The sequence below is a fragment of the Dama dama genome, chromosome 21 (genome assembly GCF_033118175.1).
Source record: "Dama dama isolate Ldn47 chromosome 21, ASM3311817v1, whole genome shotgun sequence".
Classification (NCBI taxonomy): Eukaryota; Metazoa; Chordata; class Mammalia; order Artiodactyla; family Cervidae; genus Dama; species Dama dama.
This window is the reverse complement of record NC_083701.1, coordinates 24905634-24921653: the sequence shown is the minus strand read 5'-3', so window position 1 is coordinate 24921653 and position 16020 is coordinate 24905634. Positions and strand designations below refer to the sequence as shown.

Here is a 16020-nt window from a genome sequence, read left to right as displayed (position 1 = left end):
CCTGGAGAATCCCATGGAAGAGGAGCCTGGTGGGTTGCAGTCCATGAGGTTGCAAAGCGTCAGATGTGACTGAAGGGACTTAGTATGCACAAGTGATTTACCCGATAAGGTTTTAAGTTACAATAGAGGTTAAGTTCAGAAGAACAACAGATGAACAAAGTAAGAATTTCAAAAGATACAGAAAATGTAAGCAAGCAGCAAGCAGAAATCTTAAAACTAAAAAATACGAAAACTGAAAAAAATATGACAGAGGGTTCACCAGCAGACTAGAGGAAGCAGAATGGAGGAAGAAACGAACTTAAAGAAGAGAAGAAACACACCAGTAGACAGGGCAGTGCAAGCAAAGCAGCAAAAAGAAAAAAGGATGAAAACAGCTTAAAGGACTTAGGAGATACCACCATGCTACCAACACTCGCATCGTAAGGGTCTCTGAAGGAAAAGAGGTAAAACATTTGAAGAAACAATGGCTGAAAGCTTCCTTAAGTTGAGGAGGGAAACAGACATTCAGATCCAAGAAGCTCAGTTCAGTTCAGTCGCTCAGTCATGTCCAACTCTTTGCAACCCCCTGAATCGCAGCACGCCAGGCCTCTGTCCATCACTAACTCCCGGAGTTGACTCAAACTCATGTCCATCGAGTCAGTGATGCCATCCAGCCATCTCATCTTCTGTTGTCCCATTCTCCTCCTGCCCCCAATCCCTCCCAGCATAAGGGTCTTTTCCAATGAGTCAACTCTTCACATGAGGTGGCCAAAGTACTGGAGTTTCAGCTTCAGCATCAGTCCTTACAATGAATACCCAGGACTGATCTCCTTTAGGATAGACTGGTTGGATCTCCTTGCAGTCCAAGGGACTGTCAAGAGTCTCCTCCAACACCACAGTTCAAAAGCATCGATTTTTCGGCGCTCAGCTTTCTTAACAGTCCAAGTCTCACATCCATACATGACCACTGGAAAAACCATAGCCTTGACTGGATGGACCTTTGTTGACAAAGTAATGTCTCTGCTTTATGTTGTCTAGGTTGGTCATAACTTTACTTCCAAGGAGTAAGCATCTTTTAATTTCACGGCTGCAATCACCATCTGCAGTGATTTTGGAGCCCAAAAAAATAAAATCTGACACTGTTTCCACTTTTTCCCCATCTATTTCCCATGAAGTGATGGGACCAGATGCCATGATCTTAAGTTTTCTGAATGTTGAGCTTTAAGTCAACTTTTTCACTCTCCTCTTTCACTTTCAAGGGGCTTTTTAGTTCCTCTTCACTTTCTGCCAGTGGCTCAGAGGATAAAGCGTTTGCCTGCAATGTGGGAGACCCGGGTTCGATCCCTGGGTTGGGAAGATCCCCTGGAGAAGAAAATGGCAACCCACTCCAGTATTCTTGCCTGGAGAATCCCATGGACAGAGGAGCCTGGCAGGCTACAGTTCACCGGGTCACAAAGAGTTGGACAAGACTGAGCGACTTCACTTTTTTTCTTTCACTTTCTGCCATAAGGGTGGTGTCATCTGTGTATCTGAGGTTATTGATATTTCTCCTGGCAATCTTGATTCCAGCTTGTGCTTCATCCAGCCCAGCGTTTCTCATGACATACTCTGCATGTAAGTTAAATAAGCAGGGTCACAATATACAACCTTGAGGTACTCCTTTTCCTATTTGGAACCAGTCTGTTGTTCCATGTCCAGTTCTATCTGTTGCTTCCTGACCTGCATACAGGTTTCTCAAGAGGTAGGTCAGGTGGCCTGGTATTCCCATCTCTTTCAGAATTTTCCAGTTTATTGCAATCCACACAGTCAAACGCTTTGATATAGTCAATAAAGCAGAAATAGATGTTTTTCTGGAACTCTCTTGCTTTTCCAATGATCCAGCGGATGTTGGCAATTTGATCTCTGGTTCCTCTGCCTTTTCTAAAACCAGCTTGAACATCTGGAAGTTCACAGTTCATGTATTGCTGAAGCCTGGCTTGGAGAATTTTGAGCATTACTTTACTAGCGTGTGAGATGAGTGCAATTGTGCAATAGTTTGAGCATTCTTTGGGACTGGAATGAAAACTGACCTTTTCCAGTCCTGTGGCCACTGCTGAGTTTTCCAAATTTGCTGACATATTGATGCAGCACTTTCACAGCATCATCTTCCAGGATTTGAAATAGGAAACTCAGGGAGTTCCAAAAATAAATGAAGACACCCACACCACGAGATGTTATAACTCAAACATCAAGACGAGGAAAGAATCTTAAAAACTAACAAGAGAACAACTTGTTATGCACAAGAGAACCCCCAAAAGACTCTCAGCACATTCTTCAGCAGAAACTCCAGGACAGAAGGGACTAACAGCTGAAAGAATACTCCACCCAGAAAAGTCCTTCAGATTCGGAGGTGAGGTAAAGAATTTCCCAGACAAGCAAATAATGGAGTTTATCACCACTAGACCAGCCTCAAGAGAAATTTTAAAGAGATTTAAGTTGAAACAAAAAGGTGCTAATCAGTAACAGGAAAACAAAGTTTAAAGCCCAATGGTAAAAGTAAATATAGAAAATTCAGAATAGCCAAAAGCTATAAAGATGGTGGACTAATTTCTTAGTCCACCAAAAAAGCTAGAATAATCACTGAAGACAAAAGTGAAAAAAAACAAACATCTATAACTCAAGAGAAATTTTAAAGAGATTTAAGTTGAAACAAAAAGGTGCTAATCAGTAACAGGAAAACAAAGTTTAAAGCCCAATGGTAAAAGTAAATATAGAAAATTCAGAATAGCCAAAAGCTATAAAGATGGTGGGCTAATTTCTTAGTCCACCAAAAAAGCTAGAATAATCACTGAAGACAAAAGTGAAAAAAAACAAACACCTACAACTACACTCACTGTTAAGGGGAACACAGATAAAAGGAAACCGTGACATCAAAAGCATAAATGGGGGTGGGGGGTGTGGGGGGTGGGGGGGGGTGTGGTGTAAAATGCAGTGACAAGAATCCCACCTTGCCACTTTTATTCAATACACTACTAGAAGTCCTAGCCAGAACAACTAGGCAAGCAAAAGATAGAAAAGGCACCCTTCCAAAAGGAAGGGAAGAAGTAAAACTGTTACTATTTACAAGTGACACGTTATGACTTTGAAGAAAACCTAAGATTCACCAAAGAACTATTAGTACTAAAAAAAAATCAGTAAAGCTGCAAGATACAAAATCAATACACAAAACTGTTGCAGTTCCATAAACTAAAAATACACTATCAGAAAGAGAAATTAAGAAAACAATTCCACTTACAATTGCATCAAACAGAGCAATCAATTTAAGTAAGGAGCTGAAAGACCTGTACACTGAATCCAATTAAAAACTGGGCAGAGGAGCTGAACAGACATTTTTACAAAGACAGACAACCAACAGATACATGAAAAGGTGTCCAACACCATCAGTGAAATGCAAATCAAAACCACAAGGAAGCATCACCTCACAGCACAGGAAACAATTGAAATGCTCTATAGAAAAGCAACCCAAAGTACTACCATAGTAAAAAGCCTGCTTAAGATTCTCAAACATCGTGTCTTCTTTAAGGCGGGTGCAGAGAAAAAGAGAGCAAGCCGAGCAGTCAGGCAATAAAAGGGAAATTTATTAGAGGAGAAAGAGAGGGTGACTGGCTCTTAAGGAGACCCAGCGTCCTCCCCTTCTGATGGGGTCCTTCTTATACCCCACCAATGAAAAATTCTCTGAAGGGATGGTTAATTTTTAGCCTGTAGTTGAGTCCTGTGGTCACGTAACCAGAGGTCTGGAATCTGGTGGTCTCACAGCTTTGAGAAGATAGGTGCCAGTGAGAAAACAGAATGCCATTTGGGCAATTTGGTTAATCTCACGGATCACTATGATTTTATTCCTTGTTTGCGAGGTAGACATACTGAGCCATCTTATCAATGAGACCCCATATGAGCCCTATCATCTTCAACTTCTAAGTCTGTAAGGATAATCTGGAAATCATGTTAGTAACAGAGATTGAGTCCTAGACCCAGAAACGGAAACAGTAAGTCTGAAACAGAGTCCAGAAATTCGCCCTTTAACCCTCTGTATCAGGGTCCAATGGATACAATTTAAAATTAAGATTTTTTTCTTAGAAGGTCTACTTCAAGACTTTTATTCTTTCTTAATAAGGGGAGGAGGAAGGAATTGGCGCCTACCTACTCAAGGCTACGAGACCACTGGATTCCAGACCTCCAGCTACAGGCTAAAAATTAACCACCCCTTCAGAGAACTTTTCATTGGCGGGGTGTAAGAAAGACCCCATCAGAAAGGGAGGACACTGGATCTCCTTAAAGGCCAGTCACCCTCTCGTTTTCCCTCTAAAAAATTTCCTTCTCTTGCCTGACTGCCTGGCTCAGTCTTTTTTTCTCTGCATGCGCCTTACAAACAGCAAGGTAGAAAAATTTTTAAAACTTTGTTGCACTGACAATTCTAATTGGTGTTTATAAAAGTATAAGTGAAAATTCTCTGAAAATACAGAAATAGATGGTCATCCCCACAAAATTCCACACACAAAAATTCTCTGCAAATATAAATTGTCATACCGATAAAAAATATTGCTTTTTGACAAAGCAGGTACAAAAATTACCAGACAGTAATGTTAGAACCTATTAGAGATGGATATGAAATCTAAAACCAGTAGTGTGTTGTGACAACCAACTGCAGGAAGAATTAAATGCAATAATAAGCTGTATTAGAGATGTGACTGAAATCTGAAAGAGTACTTAATAATGGGTTATCTCTCAACTTTATGGATGACAGCTGATGAGCAATTAGTTGTCCTCAAAGACAATGCCCATTTCATCTACATATACCTTTAAATGCTACAAAAATTTAGAATAAGGTTTTGGGGTTCTTATGCTCAAGTTGATTCATACAATGAATCATACAATCAAGATGATTCCAGATGGTGTCAAAGAACACACTTTGATACAAAGTCCTAAACAGTTTTCCATAGCTATGTTTCTAAACCTGGCAAATCACCAAATCAGAAGTATTTGAACACTAGTTAAAAATACAGACACAGATTTCATGAAAGGGCTTAGGAATTTAGGAATTCTTCTTTCAATAAATATCCACGGAGATTGTGATGATAAGCCATTGAGAAATATAGTCATATGACATCTACTCTAAATACAATAACTTCTTTTTACCCATTTCCCACCCACTGAACTGACAAAAATACAAAGTTTGACAATGCTCTCTGCTAATGAGGCTTTCAGAAACAGACATATTACTGGTAAAAGTGTAAAGTAGTACAATTTCCATAAAGAGTGAGTTTGCACTATCTACCAAAACTGTAAATGCAGATACTCTCCAACCCGAATACCACTTCAGGTTTTAGTCTATAAATATGTGTGAATGTGAAGTCGCTCAGTCGTGTCCGACTCTTAACGACCCCGTGGACTGTAGCCTACCAGGCTCCTCCATCCATGGGATTCTCCAGGCACGAATATTGGAGTGGGTTGCCATTTCCTTATCTGCATACAAAAAGCAACACTTGTAGAATTTTATTCCCTGAAGCACCAATTATAATAGCAAAATTCTTGAAACAAAGGAGGAAGTACTACACAGACAAGATAGTCAAAGAGATCCAAAATATTATCACTAACTGGAAAAAATACAGCACTATTTAGGCCAGTATATAAACTATGCTCAAGTTAGTGATAAAATAAGGGGGAATAAACAACCAGAAAAGAAAACACAAATGAAACCCAAAGCTAGCAGAAGCAGCAGAGATGAGAAAGAGATAAACGAAATAGAGAACAGAAAAAAAAAAATTACTGAAACCTAAATTTGGTTCTACAAAAAGATCAACAAAACTGACAAACCTTTAGCTAAATGGACTAAGGAAAAAAAAATATGCTAAAAGGAATGTGGGAATATTACCACTGATTCTACAGTAATAAAACAGACCATATAAAGAGTGCACTATGAACAAATGGACACTGAAAAATTGGATAACCTAGATGAAATGGACAAATTCCTAGAAACACAAAACCTACTAAGAATCACAAGGAAGCAGAAAATCTGAATAGGCCCAGTAACTAGTAAAGAGATTGAATTAGTAGTCAAAAACCTCTAAACAAAGAAAAATCCTAAATCTGATGGCACCTTTGGTGAACTCTACTAAATATATAAGAGAACTATGCCAATCCTCAAAATTTTGCTAAAAAGTTGAAGAAGGAACACTTTCATTCTATGAGAACGAAGGAACACTTTCATTCTATGAGAACATACTCTGATACCAAAGCCAGACAACTACAAACTGATATCCCTTATGAACACTGATGCGATCCTCAACAAAATACTAACAAACAAAACTCAACAGCATATTAACAAATGGGATTTATTATTGGGAGAAACTTAGTTCAATATATAAGGACTGTTCAAAGCAATACATCATATCAACAAAATGAAGTGGAAAAAAAAACACAATCATCTCATTGATATACAAAAAGCACTTGACAAAATTCAACACCTTTTATGATAAAGACACAAGAGGCATAGAAAGAAGCAAGGGCCACGTAATAAAAGCCATATAGTGCAAAACCCACAGCAAATGTCATACTCAAAGGTGAAAGACTATTTTTCCTCTGGGATCATGAACAAGGCAAGAATACCCACTTTCAACACTACTCTTCCACACACAATACTGGAAGTTCTAGCCAGAGCAACTAGGTAAGAAAAAGAAATAAAAGATATCCAGATTAGAAAAGAAGTAAGTGTTAAGTGTTAGTCGTTCAGTCGTGCCCAACTCTTTGTGACCCCATGGACTGCAGCCCACCAGGCTCCTGTGTCCATGAGACTTTCCAGGCAAGGATACTGGAGTGGGTTGCCATTTCCTTCTCTGAAAAGAAGTAAAATTATCTACATTTTCAGATATGATCTTATATGCTTAGAGTTTAGCAAACCTTAAAGACGCCACAAAAAAGCATTAGAACTAACAAATTCACCAATGAAACAGGATAGTCAGTGCACAAAAATCAATTGCAATTCTACACATCAGGAAAACACACAAAGACAATTCCATTTTCAAGGGCATCAAAAAGAATAAACTACTTAGGAATTATTTAATCAAGGAAGTAAAACACTTGTACAATGAAAACCACAAAACACTGCTGAAAGAAATTAAAAACAATTGTACAAACAAAACTGGAGAACTCGCATGTCCTGATGTCAAAACTTACTTATAAAGCTATGGTATTCAAAATGGTATAGTATCGGCACAAAGACAAACACAGACCAATGGAAGAGACAGCCTAAAATAAACCCTCATATACATGGTCAAATGATCTCTGACAAGGGTCTAAGGACCATTCAGTGGAAAAAGACAATCTTTACAACAAATGGCACTGGGAAAATTGGATAACCACACACAGAAGAATGATGCTAGATCCTTAACTAACACCATATAAATATATATATATATATATATAAATTAACTCAAAATGTATCAAAGATCTACACATAAGATGTAAACAATAAAACTCTTAGAAGAAAACACGGGGCAAAACATTCCTGCATTCAATTTGAAAATGATTTCTTGGACATGACACCAAAGGCACCAGTCACAAAAAAAAAACAGACATACTGGACTTCATGAAAACCAAAAAACTTTTTGCATCAAAGAACGTTATCAATAACATAAAAAGGCAACTCACTGAATGAGGGAAAATATTTGTAAATCATATCTGATAAGGAAGTAATATACAGGATATTTAGAGAAGTCCTAAAACAACAAAAACAAACTGGCAAACATCATGAATAATCATTCCTCCAAAAAACATAGAGGAAGAGCCAACAATCACATGAAAGGATGCTCAACATCACAGAAATGCAAACCAAAACTATGAGATACCACCTCACATCCACAAGAGCGACAACTACCAAAAAAACCCAAACAAGTTTTGGTGAGGATGTGGAAAATTTAGAACTCTTAATTCACTGTTTGTGGGAATGTAAAATGGTGTGTGTTCACATGTGCGTGTTCAACTGCTCAGTCATGTCTGATTCTTTGCAACCCCACGGACTGTAAGAGCCCACCAGGCTCCTCTGTCCATGGGATTTTCCAGCAAGAATACTGGAGTCGGTTGCCAGTTCCTTACTCCAGGGGATCTTCCCGACCCAGGGATCAAACCCATGTCTCCCGCATTGGCAGGCAGATTCTTTACTACTGTGTGTCCTGGGTACAGGTGCTACAAAAAAACAGTATAGGAGTCCCGCCCCCGCCCCCCCACCCCCCACATTAGCTCAACCGCGGAAGCAACCCAAGTGTCCATTAACAGATGAATGGATAAGCAAGATGTGGTGTAACTGTGTGTATATATGTATGCGTACACACACAATGGAATTTTACCCTGCCTTAAAATGGAAGGAGATTCTGCAATATACAACATGGATGAACCTTGAAAACATTACACTAAGTGAAACAAGCCAAATACAAAAAAGACAAACACTCTGAACCCACTTACATGAGATCGTTGCACTAGTCAAAATCGTAAGAGACACACAGTATCAAAATGGTTGCCAGGGGCTGGGACAAAGAGAGAATGGGGTATTACTGTTTAATGAGAACAAGATGAAAAGAGCTAAGGGAAAGGACGGTGGTGATGGTTGCACGACAACGTCAGTATATTTAATACCTCTGAACTGTACACTTAAAAATGGTTAAGATGGTAATGTTTACACGCACTTTTGATGATTGCTGTTTAGTCACTAAGTCGTGTCGTTTACCTCAATTAAAGAAAAGTAACAGAAGGGAAAAATATATTTATTTATTTGTAAGGTGTAAAACGCAACATGGGGTCGCAAAGAGTCGGACACGACTGAGCAACTGAACTGAGCGTATGAAATATCCCTATAAAGATACCTAAGAAATGCAAAACAGCTGTTTCCTACAGTAAGAGAACATGGCTGGCTAGAGGACCTTGAAGGAAGGGAACAGTACACACTGTGAACCCTGTTTCTCTTTACTTAAATGTTGAGTCACATTAACTGATTACTTCCTCAAAGACTAAATAAATACACAAAAAATCTTGACAGCACTTGGAAACAAATTAGTAATTGTGAATATAGCTGCTACTACATGTATCAGTTGCAGGGATGGGAATCTTTTTAGAGACTTTTAGCATTTGCTATCTAAAAGTGCCTAAATCCGGCAAAAACAGGAAAAAATGTAGTTGAGTCACGCTCAATTTAGGGAACTGTTTATTGAAAAGTAGGTTCAACCGCCAACTATTAGTAAATGCTTCCTCTTTTAGTCATGATTTTTACATCCTTTCTTAAAACGCCCAAACATAACGAAAAAGTAATGCTGCCAAAGTTAAATATGGATTATGACAGGATGACTATTTCCTGAACCTATTGAAAGACATTCCCTTATTTTTATTTTGTAGCACAATCTGATTTATAATGTTTACGTACCATTTAAAGAACAAAAGTTTGTAGAACTAAGTTGTAACAGAACAGCAACTTAGTTGTAAGAAGGGAACAGAAAGCAAATGAAAACATACATTTTTACTGTTTGCCCTCAACCTCAAACAGAGAAACTTAAAAGAACAAACTTTAAACTGACCATTTATATGCATTTGAGATACAGCTAACCAGCCTGTGGCTCTTCTTCCATGTAATTTTCCTTTTTAGTCAGGAGTTTTTTCTTCGAAACAACTGGATGTTATGAGTTTGGTAAACCAAACGTACTTTCTACGAAATGCACACGATATTTAAAATAACACTAAATGTACATGATATTAAAAATAACAATAAATGGGTGTGCAGAACACATACACAACACAGACTAGATAAACCTAGATGTTTCTTTTTAAAATCGGCATCATACAAGACTCCACAATGAAATAAACCCGTTTTGGTGAAAGGGGTAACTTTCCGTAGCTGTAAGTCTCCGCCTTCCCGTTATTACAGGGAAATCCTGGAAGGAAAGCTCGGAAGGCTCCGAAAGGCGAGCCCTCCGGGAACGTTTCCTGCCGCGCTCACCCGGCCGGGAGCTCTTCTCCCTTTCCTCCAACTTCACAAACCAGCGCCGCGAGCAGCCTCCCCACCCCCTTGCAGAAAGTCAAGGCTGCGCCCGCCGAACAACACCTCCCGCCAACTCCGGACGTTCGGACGCGGCCGCCGCCGAGGGCGACTCCGCACACCGGGATCGCGGCACCGGGACCAGAGCCGGCGGCTGCCCCCATGCCGGCCCCGGGCCCACCCCACACGAACAAAAAAAGAGTCGCGGCGGACGGGGGGCTGCCTGCAACGTCCCCGGCCGGGCCTCAGGCTCCCTCCGCGCCCCCCTCTCCGGACGGGGACCCCGAAACCCGCAAGGCCGCGGGTGGGTAGGGGGGGCGCCGTCGCGCAAACTTACACCCCCAGCCCGGCTGGGCGCCGCGAGGGGCGCGGAGCGGAGCCCACTGAGGAAAGGCCGCCGCCGAAATGCCCTCCGCCCTGCGGCCCCGAGTCCCCCAGGTTTCCCGCTCCTCGTCCCCGCGCCCGGGACGCCGCGCGAGCGTCCCCCGCCCCCCGGGCTGCTCACCGAGGCCGCTGAGACCCGCTCTCCGCCGCCGGTCACTGGCTCGGACTTCTGAAACCCAGAGAGAGGAGGGCAGCGCGCACCCGAGGACCGCCCGCGCGCGCGTCACCGCACCGCCCCCGCCTTCCGCCCGCGCAGGCGCGCGGCGCCCGGTCAGGTGACCCGGTCCCCATGGTAACACGGCGGGGGGGGCGGCTCTCACCTCCTGCCGCTCTAGCCCACCTGCTCCTCTCTCCCCACAGGTCCTGCACTTCGGCCCTGTGCCACCCGCCTACTGCTGTTCACCTGCGCACATGCTCATTTGGTTCCCATCACCTCCAACACAGAGTCCTGAGAACCTGTCGTTCGTCTGTCTCCTGGCCAGCCTTAGACTTCCACCACACTCACAGGCTGTTAAACATTCCTCCCACTAACCCTTCTGGACTCCTGCCTTCCCGCTACAACTTTTCTCTTTGGTTTTTATTACTCTTCGTCTATCTGATCTAAGTTTGCTGGTTGTTGAAGGTTATGTGTCGTGGTGCACAAAAGTAATACCTGTATCCTAACCAAAAACTGAAAAACTATTAGGAACTGTCCTAAGAACATAAGGTATACAGTAGTCTTAATTTGTGCTTACATCAAAGGTAGATACACCATCTTCTTTAGCGGGCAAAGACACTGAGGCACATTTTACCTACGTTTTCCATACTTACCATGGAGCAGCAGTACTTGAGAAAAGAGCATTAACTTAGAAGCATTGTATTTCTAGCTATATTGTTTAGTGCCATGATAAGTTAACCTATGGTTAAATAAAAATCTGAGCATAAAAGAGATGACAATAAGATGAAAACTTAAGACTTCAGAGAGTTGTCGATATAATAGACATGTAAAAACAACTGCAACGGGAAGAAAGAAATAAAATTGCTTTTGTTCACAGGTGACATAGTTACTCAGAAACTCCGAAAGAACTGACCCCCCCACACACAAAAAAACCTAAAACTAATAAGCAATTACAGCGGGGTTGCAGGAGTCAAGGTTAACATACAAGAGCCAATTGTTTTCCTATGTGATAGCAATAAACAACTGGAATTTGAAATTAAAGACACAATATCACTCAGCACAAAGAATGAAACAATACTTAGATATAACTAACAAAATACATAAAAAATCCATATGGAAAAAGCTAAAATTCTAATGAAAGGAATCAAAGAAGATACAAATAAATGGAAAGAAAGTCTGTATCCATGAATAGGAAGAATCCCTATTGTCAAGACATCAGTTTTACCCAAGTGAATAGATTTGACAAAATCTCAGTCAAAATCCCAACAAGGTATTTTTTGAACATCAAGAAAATGATCTAGAAGTTTCTTTGGGAAGACAGAAGTCTCAGAAGAACCAACCTAAAATGGAAGAACAACAACAAAGTTGCAGGCTTGTGTGTGCCAACATCAAAATGTATTATAAAGCTACAATAATCATGTAGTCAGGTATGGATGTGAGAGGTGGACCATAAAGAAGGCTGAGCACGGAAAAATTGATGTTTTAATCCTGTGGTGCTGGAGAAGACTCTTCAGAGTCCCTTGGACAGCAAGGAGATCAAACGAGTCAATCCTAAAGGAAATCAACCCCGAATATTCACTGAAAGGATTGATGCTGAAGTGCCAATACTTTCTCCACCTGATGCAAAGAGATGACTCATTGGAAAAGTCCCTGATGCTGGGAAAGATGGAGGGCAGGAGGAGAAGGGGAAGACAGAGGATGAGATGGTTAGATGGTATCACTGACTCAGTGGTCATGAATTTGAGCAAACTCCGGGAGATCATGAGGACAGAGAAGCCTGGCATGCTGCTGTCCGTGGTGTCACAAAAAGTTGGACACGACTTAGCAACTGAACAACAACAACAGTAATCAAGGCAGTATGATAACGGCAAAAGACTGAAAATGTAGATCAATGGAACAGAATACAGAACCCAGAAACAGACTCACACAAGTACATTCAATGGATCTTTAACAAAGGAGCAAAGGTATTCAACAGTCAAAGGGTAGTCTTTTCAACAGACGGTACTGGGGCAACCGGATCTTCACATACAAAAAGTTAATCTAGACGAGACTTTACACCTTTCACAAAAATTAACTTGAAATAGACCATAGATCTACAATTATAACTCAAAACAATAAAGCTTCTGGAAGATAACATAGGGGAAAATCTAGGTGACCTTTGGTTTGGTCATAAGTTTTTATATACAACATCAAAAGCACAACCCACGACAGAAGAAATTAATAAGTTAGACTTCATTAAAATTTAAAAATCCTTCTTTATGAAAGACAGTGTGTAGAGAATTAAAAGACACCAACTCTATGCTATCCCATGGACTGTAGCCTGCCAGGCTCCTTTGTCCATGGAATTCTCCAGACAAGAATACTGGGATGGGTTGCCATTTCCTTCTCCAGGGGATCTTCTTGACCCAGGGATTGAACCCAGGTCTCCTGCATTGCAGACAGATTCTTTACCATCTGAGTCACCAGGGAAGCTCTTATAGACAATGAAAAGACAAACCACAGAGAAGATGTTTGCAAATTTAAAAATTTGATTACACATCTAATCAAAGATTTGCATCTAAAATATTAAAAAAACACCTAAACTTCAATAATAAGAGCCCAGATTAAAACTGGGCAAAAGAGCTGAACAGACACTTTATCATAGATGATACACAGATAGCAACTGAGTGTATGAAAAGAGGGTCAACAGCATGACATTAGGGAACTGCAAATTAAAGCAACATTTTGAAATACACTACTATACACCTTTCTAGAATGTCTACAATCCACAACACTGACAATGCCAAATCCCAATGAGGATGTGGAGCAACAGGAACTCTCATCCACTGCTGATAGGAACGCAAAATGGTACAACCACTTTGGAAGGCAATTTGGAAGTTCTCACAAAGCTCAACATATTCTCAACATATCAGCCAATTATCATGCTCATGGATATTTGCTCAAATGAGCTTAAAACCACACAAAACTCTGCACAGGAATATTCATAGAAGCTTTATTCATAATCATCCAAAATTAGAAGCAAGTGTAATATCTTTCAATAGGTAAAAGAATACATAAATCATGCTACATCCATAAATGAAATATTATTCAGCAATAAAATGAAAATGAACTACCAAGCCATGGAGAATAGGGAGGAATCTTAAATGCATGTTGCCCTTTCCTTCACCAGGGGATCTTCCTGATCCAGGGATCAAACCCAGGTCTCCTGCATTGGCAGACAGGTTCTTTACCTCTGAGCCACCTGGGAAGCACTTAAATACACATTGTATGTGAAAGAAGATAATCTAAAATGGTTACATCCTATATGATTCCAACTATATGATGTTGTGGAAAAAAAGTAAAATGATAAAGGCAGTAAAAAATATCAGCAATTGCCAGTGGTTTTGAAAATAAGAAGGATGAAAAAAAAAAAAGAAAATAAGAAGGACGAGATATGTGAAGCAGAGGGGACTTTTTAGGATGATGAAGCTATTCTGTATGCTACTGTAATGATAGATCCATGACATTCTGGACAGCAGGTAGTATAATTATGTATGTATATATATTCAGTCTTCATTCCCAGTTCCGTGACTGGAGCATTAAGAACCCTTGGAGTTTCATGAGTGACCAGTGTGTCCTTGTTATGCTAATAAGGTGGCTCCTGGTTGGAGCAGGGTTTGGGGGAAAAGGAGCCCTAGAAAACTTCATGAAGGAAGCTGATCACCAGAAAGAACAAGCCTGAGATTAGAGGTTTGGTGCTTTCAGCACCACTCCCCAACCTTTGGCAAGGGCAGGGTGCTGAAGAGTGAGTTCATCTATGGGCCAGTAATATTACCCATCATACCTATGTAACGAAACCCCAAATAAAAAATCTAAATACCAGGGCTTGATGGAGCTTCCTGGTTAGTGAACATATCAAAGTACCAGGAAAGTGAAGCACCTCCAAGTCCATAGCGAGAGCCTCCTGCCCTGGGGACTCTTCCAGACTTGCTCTATGTATCTCTCTATTTGGCAATCTATTTGTGTACTTTAAAATAAAACCACAATCCTAAGTACAGTGCTTCCAGTGACTAGTAGCTAAGTACCAAACTTGAAGGTGCACTGTGGGAATCACTGAATGTGTAACCACTTGGACAGAAGTGCCAACATCATGAGGATGCAATTTGGGCTCTTGTGTGATGCGATTGCAGTCTTGTTAGAGATCTTGTCCTTTGACTTGTAGGATCTGACAATAACTCTGGGTAGTTAGTGTCAGGTTGAATGAAACCGTAGGACACCCAGTTGGTGTCAAATAATTGTTGATGGAATGGAACTTGCTATACAATGACCAAGAACACTGATGTGCAGTAATGTATGAGTAGTGACCCATCATTTGTGACAGATATACAATACTAATACTCAGTTAAGTTCAGTTCAGTTGCGTCCAACTCTTTGTGATCCCATGGACTGCAGCACACCAGGCTTCCCTGTCCATTGCCAGCTCCTAGAGCTTACATAAACTCATGTCCATTGAGTCGATGATGCCATCCAACCATCTCATCCTCTGTCGTCCCCTTCTCCTCCCACCTTCAATCTTTCCCAGCATCGGGGTCTTTTCCAATGTGTCAGTTTTTCACATCAGGTGGCCAAAGTATTGGAGTTTCAGCTTCAGCATCAGTCCTTCCAATGAATATTCAGGACTGATTCCCTTTAGGACGGACTGGTTGGATCTCCTTGCAGTCCAAGGGACTCTCAAGAGTCTTCTCCAACACCACAATTCAAAAGCATTAATTCTTCGGTGCTCAGCTTTCTTTACAGTCCAACTCTCACATCCATACAAGACTACTGGAAAAACCAAAGCTTTGACTAGACAGACCTTTGTCGGCAAAATACTGTCTCTGCTTTTTAATATGCTGTCTAGGTTGGTCATAACTTTTCTTCCAAGGAGCAAGCATCTTTTAAGTTCATGACTGCAGTCACCACTAATTCTAGAGGTTAGGAAAAGGGTGAATTGTGATTAGGGTGATGGAAGTACATGAAAACAATCTGTGCTATTTGCTCAATTTTTCTGCAAACCTAAAACTGTTGTAAAAAATTAATTTAAAATTTAATAATTACACAAATAGAGTGGTGATGAGTGTTTAAGAAAAAGCTCAAGGGTTTATACAGAATGATAAACAACAAGGTCCTACTGTATAGCATAGGGAAGTATATTCAATATCCTGTGATAAAGGCAAAGAATATGAAAAATATATTTATGTACAACTGAATCACTTTGCTCAGCTTTCTTTATGGTCCAACTCTAACATTCATCCACAACTACTGGAAAAACCACAGCTTTGACTAGACGAACCTTTGTTGGCAAAGTAATGTCTCTGCTTTTTAGTATGCTGTCTAGGATGGTCATAGTTTTTCTTCCAAAGAGCAAGTGTCTTTTAATTTCATGGCTGCAGTCACCATTGGTAGTGATTTTGGAGCCCCCCCAAAA

At 40.6% G+C, this 16020-nt stretch overlaps 1 protein-coding gene across 2 annotated transcripts in view; it reads right to left on the bottom strand.

Annotated features, from left to right (window-relative positions):
- Positions 1-10676, bottom strand: part of SDCBP (syndecan binding protein) — a 32873-nt gene extending 22197 nt beyond the window's left edge. Inside the window, exon 1 of one of the 2 annotated variants that reach the window (XM_061123353.1) lies at positions 10539-10676. The gene's annotated coding sequence lies outside the window, so the exon portion shown is untranslated. The remainder of the gene's footprint in view (positions 1-10538) is intronic. The other variant, XM_061123354.1, reaches the window with a different exon arrangement.
- Between the last annotated feature and the right edge of the window lie 5344 nt (positions 10677-16020).